This window comes from Pezoporus occidentalis, unplaced genomic scaffold (genome assembly GCF_034315485.1).
Source record: "Pezoporus occidentalis ecotype Australia unplaced genomic scaffold, CSIRO_AGI_Poc_V1 ctg22, whole genome shotgun sequence".
Lineage (NCBI taxonomy): Eukaryota > Metazoa > Chordata > Aves > Psittaciformes > Psittacidae > Pezoporus > Pezoporus occidentalis.
The window spans coordinates 5,764,003-5,770,975 of record NW_026914072.1 but is presented as its reverse complement, the minus strand read 5'-3'; the positions used below and the strand labels follow the sequence as shown (position 1 = coordinate 5,770,975).

The 6,973-nt window shown below is 44.5% G+C and overlaps 1 long non-coding RNA gene across 1 annotated transcript; it reads right to left on the bottom strand.

Annotated features, from left to right (window-relative positions):
* Nucleotides 1-879: 879 nt before the first annotated feature.
* Nucleotides 880-6,122, bottom strand: LOC134164505 (uncharacterized). The gene is made up of 3 exons (XR_009965170.1): nucleotides 5,841-6,122; nucleotides 5,429-5,692; nucleotides 880-1,171 (listed from the first exon to the last, which is right to left on the bottom strand). It is a non-coding gene; the product is annotated as an uncharacterized LOC134164505 (long non-coding RNA).
* Nucleotides 6,123-6,973: the final 851 nt, after the last annotated feature.

The window sequence follows — 6,973 nt, the reverse complement described above, 5'->3', positions numbered from 1 at the left end:
CACCTATTCCCTGAAGTATATTGATCTTTGATGTGCTTGCATTCTTGAGGCAATATGAAGACAGTATGTCTGAATCAGAGATGCAAGTAAGTGATATTTGAAGCTGTTCTCAAACCTAAAGACAGTTTATTCTAGCTTTGCCATGTCAATTCCAAAGACAACTCAGTTTCTAAGTTAGGAGTACTCTCTTGCTAATAAAAGATAATGCCATCCCCAGAGACCAAAACCTAGCCCTTGTCTTAATTTTGGAGCTGTAAGGTATCGTAAGATCTGATACCGAGTGTCCTCAATCAAGGACAGGGACTTGGGAGTGTGCATTATTTTGCACTCTGCCCATCGTGTCCTCCTATTGCAGAATGAGATGGTCACACAGAAGCATTTCATAGTTTGTTAGTCTTCCTTATCTTGGGGTGCCAGAACTGGACACAATATTACTTAATTAATGATGATTGAGGGAGTGAAGCATCTCCCTTATGAGGAAAGACTGAGGGAGCTGGGTCTCTATAGTTTAGAGAAGAGGAGACTGAGGGGTGACCTTATTAGTGTATATAAATATATAAAGGGGGAGTGTCACGAGGATGGAGCCAGGCTCTACTCAGTGGCAAACAATGATAGGACAAGGGGTAATGGGTACAAACAGGAACACAAGAGGTTCCACTTAAACTTGAGAAGAAACTTCTTCTCAGTGAGGGTGACAGAGCACTGGAACAGGCTGCCCAGGGAGGTTGTGGAGTCTCCTTCCCTGGAGACATTCAAAACTCACCTGGACACGTTCCTGTGTAACATTATCTAGGTGTTCCTGCTCCGGCAGGGGGATTGGACTAGATGATCTTTTGAGGTCCCTTCCAATCTCTAGCATACTGCGATGCTGTGATTACAGATGTGGTCTAACAAGTGCCAAGGACAGGGGTCTAACCACTTCACCTACTGTGCTCTAACACAGGCCCCCTGCTTTGGCCACCTTAGCTGCCATGGCACGCTGCTAGCTGATGTTCAGCCCATTGCCTCCAATGACCCACCATATTTTTCAGCATGGCTGCTCTCCAGTGCTGTACAATGGGGTTAGTTTCTCCGAATTGCAGAACTTTGTGTTTGTCCTTGCTGAATTTCACCAGGCTCCTGTTGGCCCAGTCCTTCAGCCTGCTTCTGTCCTTCTGAAACACTCCATGATCTTTGGACTGAAACTGAAAGGCTAATGTTGTTCTAATGTTCCCACATATGCTGTGAGGAAGGCAGGATGTCACACTGCCATATCCTACTTCATAAATTGCATCTAGGATATACCTAGAGAAGAAAAAGCAAGGGGTGCGTGTGTGTGTGACAATGACACAGAATCTCTCCATCTTCTCCTAACCGCCCTGACCTGAGGTTAGTTGAGTCCGTTTGGCACAAGATATGTGGCAATAACATCTCAATGTTGTGGCCTTCAGTGAATGTAAGGTTTAACTTGAGGAAAAGATACCCATAAATTCTCCAAGTGATGAATGGTTGGCAGGTTCATTTCAGTACTTTCTGCTACAGAAGTTTAACATTTTTTTCCAAGGTGCCATGGTTTAACCCCAGCCAGCAACTAAGCCCCACTGGGCCCCACACTTGCTCCATCCTGGTGGGATGGGGGAGAGAATCAGAAGGGCAAAAGTGAGAAAACTCTTGGGCTGAGATAAAGGCAGTTCAATAGGTAAAGCTAAAGCTGTGCACACAAGCAAAGCAATACAAGGAATTCATTCCCCACTTCCCATGGACAGGCAGGTGTTCAGTCCCCAGGAAAGCAGGGCTCCCATCACCCATAACAGTTACTTGGGAAGACAAACGTCACCACTCCCAGAATCCCCCCTCCCTTCCACCTTCCCCCAGCTCTATATGCTGAGCATGACACCGTATGGTCTGGGACATCCCTTGGGTCAGCTGTCCTGCCTGTGCCCCCTTCGCTGAACCTTGTGCACCCCCAGCCTGCTCGCTGGTGGGGTGGGTGAGAGGCAGAAAAGGCCTTGGCTCTGTGTAAGCGCTGCTCAGCAGGAACTGAAACATCCCTCAGTTAACACTGTTTCCTGCACAAATCCAAAACACAGCCCTGCAACAGCTACTATGAAGAAAATTAACTCTATCCCAGCCAAAACCAGCATAGGTACAAACACCCCTCCCTAAATGAGCCCCTTTTCCCACTGTATATATCTTGCACTGTGAGCTGCTGCTCTGCTATCTATTGCAGCTGTTGTTAGAGGGCACTAAAAAGTTGAAATAATTGGTACACTTTTTTGTTAGAGCTACTTTTATCTTTCATGATACAAAAATTACCCTCTGTCACTTTGTAGTTATTCTTTTAACTAAAGATCATATTGAAATATTCCTAAACAAAAGAACAGCTTGTGGTAAGCAGATTTTTTTTCCCCTGCTCACATTTTGATCATTGATTTTTTGATTTGTGGAAAAAAAATAGCTTAAAAAAACCCAGAAAAATTAATAAAGCCAAAGCCATTTATAAAGTAAAATACCTTTTCATTAGAAAGCTCCATGTACCTGTGCACTTTCAGGAGTGGGTATCGTGTGGACTGGGCTTTGGGGAGCCGAGTTTTCCACTAAAACCAGAATGAGTTAATGCTTGTTCTGAATTGTGCCTCAGATAACTAAATTAACTGTGTGTCAGATACTGCAAATGACACAGATGAAGATTTTGCCCACAGATTTCATTATATTTCCTCTTTGTCGATGCCGGCTGAATATTGGGAAACTTGACCTAATTCAGTGCAGCCATAACAGCCTCTACTCTTTCAAGTGGGCTTCAGTGGACAAAAGATGCCCTGCTCCTACTACTGAGAGGTAAAGCAAGCAAGCAGGCTTTCATATCGCTTTAGCCTTTCCCCTGCAGCATGTGCAGAGTGCGCACTTAAATCTGCAAAGGGAGGATGCCTGGCTTTCCCCTCCCTGCCTTTTCACAGTGAAAGAAGGAAACCTTTAGCTCACTCATACCAAGCAGCCACTCTTCTGTGCAGCAGAAGACGGCTCCTGACTGACTGACACAGCAGGTGCTGCAGAAGCCAAGACAATTCTGCATTTCAAGTGACTGTTGTCACTACCAAAGCCTATTATCTGGGGTAATAAAGTTTAAGATTAAGGGGATTCTGCATGTTTGTGCTATTCTCCACAAAGATTATCTTCTAATAGACCAGCTGCTTTATTACACTTCGCCTACCCCTTCTCATTGTATAGAGAAGCCACACATACGAATGGGAATGCACTGAGGCAGGCCTTGTCTTCCAGCTGGGAATATCATATTGCTCTCAGTCACCGGCTGGGAGTATTAAGTTACCATCAGTCGCCAGCTGGGAACATCGCGTCTTCCACCTTGCCCAGCAAAGCACATCTTGCTATTGTCAGGCTTCTGCCAAGGTCACAACCTGGTTGTGGGGGCTCCTGACTTGGGGGCTCCAAATGCAACTGCTGTGGCTCTGGCACAGCTTTAGCTTTACCTATTAAACTGCCTTTATCTCAACCCATGATGTTTCCCATTTTTACCCTTCTAATTCTCTCCCCATCTCCCCAGGATGGAGCAAGTGGGTGGCTCTGTGGGGCTTAGTTACTGGCTGGGGTTAAACCACAAGAATACAGGTCTGGGCAGTATAGCTAAAGTCTAAACGTCATGCATGTTAAAGCTCAGTTTAGTGGGCTAGATTTTGATTCTTCATTTTGCCTAGAAACCCAGGATCTTTCCCTTGTCGTGTCCAGTATATCACTACTTCCTCTGAAGAAGTGATGAGTCAAAATGATTAAAAATATAAATTGATACCAGCAGTGTGTTTTGACTTGCAGAACTATACACAGAGGGTACAGAAAGTGCACTGAAGCCTGCATCACTCCCTGCCTGTCTCTGAAGACAGAGGAAGTTAAACTGAGGCAAGGCAGCAGCACTGCCTCAGCAGCCTGGCAGCTGCACACAGCGAGCATTGAGAAGCAACCTTACAGCAAGCCACGAAAACAGGCTGAATAAGAACTGGGAAAGAAGGAAACCTAAAAGAGGAACTTAGTACCACCACAGCAGAGCTCTAGAAGAAATGCTGCTTCGAGTCAGATTTAACTCAGCTGAGTTGTCTTCAGAACTCATCATCTGGTCCAAGCAATTCAAGAGCTCCTGACAGGTTCACAAGCTTTATGGCCCTTGTGTCTCAGCAGGACCGAGACAAGCTTGTCTCCTTCAGGCTGTTCCACTTCCTCTGGTAGACACAACCAAGACACCTCAGCTTTCTTTGTGATGCTGTATTGATTTTTTGCAGTCTCTCTTTCCCTAAGGAATTGACTGCACTAGATCAAATTAAGAACAATCTGAGCATTTAATGGGGCTCCTTCAATACGATGAAGTTTGATTGCTTGAAGTTGAAGTTCATGATAATTATTTATGCTGACAGTACCCTCACAGGCAATAAAGACTGACCCTTTCCCGAAGGCCTCTGTCTCTCCATCAGGGAACCATTTCAATCCTGCTCTGCTTTCCTAGTACACATGCTTCTTGTTATTAAATATGAGAAGGATGATCAGAGAGCAAAATGTATTACCTTTCCACCACAAGCTGGTATCAGAACTCTGATTTTGTTTCTGTTCTGTTACCAAACAAGCCCTGTGCCTAACTAGTGCTTAACAGTACCAGAGCTCTCCTCCAGTTTTTGAGATTAGCATCAAACTCTTTGACTCTATTTGGTGCAGGATCAGGCTTCTACCTGCTCTTCTGCAGTTCTCCAGTACCCCATAAAATCAAATCCTGACAAAAACTGCATCATTTCAGCATTTTCTAAGAGGTCTGTCCTGAGGATTGCCTACAATCACTTATCTTTGAGTTAATGAACAGGTTCACCAGCAAGCAGGTATTTTTCATGAACAACAAGTTGAAAGTATATCTCTCTTACAACTTCTTTGGCCCTGTTATTAAAAACCCTCCTGGTTGGGTGTAATTAAAACAATCCTCAAAATCTGTGTGTACGCATAGTATCCCATAAAAGTATCTGCCTTTACCTGTGGATGCTTGTCAACGCACAAAGCATCAACAGGCTTTCATTTTTGGTGTGTATAGACACATATGCACATACAAAAGTGAAAGCATAGTGATGTTGTATGTATATACACAGATAAGAACACACACGTAAAGTAGCCCTCCAACTGCAGCTACTATAAATGAAGCAGTTTAGCTCTTCAGCCCTCAGCAAAGTGTACAAATTCACAGCAGCTGATGGTCTGCTGCAACAAATGAATAAAGAAGGCAGTTTTCTGATTTATTTTAAATCTTAAACCAACATCTACATCCGTTCTGCTTTTCTCTGGAGCATAACTGTCAAAATACAGTGTGTTTTGGGACAGCTCTGGCCCTACATGAATTCTCCTCTTTTTATAGCAGGGAGAAAACCAATACATATGGCTTTCACACAAGGAATATAGTGCTTACCTGGGGTGCTGAGTCTTCCTCCTGTGGTGAAGAGGATGGTTATAGTGCTCTGATGCAGCTTCATAAAATCCTCATCTTTCCTCTGAGCAGCCAGCCCAGGACCCCTGCTGCTTTTGTCACACTCCTCCACCCTAATGCAAGCTTCTTTCTCTGGGTAAGTTCTAACTTAGTATAAGAGCTTTCAAATGCAGGAACAGCTGCCTTGTATTACTTGGTAATTCCCCAGCCAATGGACTGAGTGGAAAAATTAGTCCATTAACTCGTCTAAAATGTAAAAAAAAACGTTACTTAAGAAAGGAGTTTGTGTAACACTTGGAAAATGTGAAAATTAAAACAAAGCTGCATGGAGGCAGCAGACCTTCACTGGGACAGCAGTAATGCATGAGATGGAGCAGCACAACTCCATACCCACCTCTCTGGCTGGACAGAAAAGGAGCGGATCAAGAGAGAGAAAGCACTTTTGAGGGGTTCCCTTAGATGGCTATGCTTGTTCTGGGTTTCATTTGCTGCAACTTTGCCTATGTCTTGGTTCATCCATTTTAGATCGTATGTCAAGAGATCTTGTCTCAGCAGGTTGCTCTGAAACCTAATGATGGCTTGTTCAGTCCTCCTGAGGGGCCTGGCAAAACAAGAATGGAGCCGTGGCCCTAGTCCAGACTGGGGTTTGCATGTAGGGAGGGAGATGGCTGCTGGGAGCAGGAGGGCAGCAGCAGCAGGGCTTGATGTGATTAAGGCTTCAAACCTGCTTCTTATTTAAAAAACTAACAAAAAGACACGAGGGAGGCAGAAGGAAGCTGCTGTTCCTTTAAGTGACAGAGCCTGTGCAGGCTGCTCTGTGGGGCCTTTCAGGCCATTCACAGCCCTGCCCTTAAGTTTTTCAGTGATACTGAACTCCGGGTGACCCTCGCAGACAATGGCTGCTTTAGCATAGGTTTGACAACAGCAAGAAACTCTCGAAAAATAAGCACAAGCTTAAAATACATTTCAACCCTGGAGACCCGCTCCCATAAGGAATCCAGTTCATCTCCCGTGTTTGCCTTGATTAGCATCGCACTTCTTGGCAGTTTGAAAAACGACAGTTTTCAAGTGATTTCCAATGCCTCCCGCTCCAGTTTCTACCCTGGCAGGGAACCAGGCAGGAAAGACAGCGGGTGGCCTTTAAAGGGAGCAGCATCCCTGCTCATTTACCCCAATATCTAGTTTATTTAAAGGTGGGCTATGGAGTAATCCCAATTTAATTGCAGTGCCTGGGACAAATGTCTTTCCTCGCCTTGTAGCTATAACATATTTCATTTAAAATGGGTACAGCACACCTTGCAATGTGGAGTACCCAAAAGCTGCCCATCAAAAACTTATTTAGTCGTCCTTGTGTTGGAAAAATGAAACAACTTTCTGGTCATCACCAGGAAAAGGGGAAATTTCAGCAAGTGCTGAAGGAGTTATTTGTTCTTGAAGAGGTACCCACAGGACATATGCAGAGCAGAGGCATTTCCACAATTCCAGAGCACTATTAAAGGATTTCCCATTATAACAAACCACCTGGAA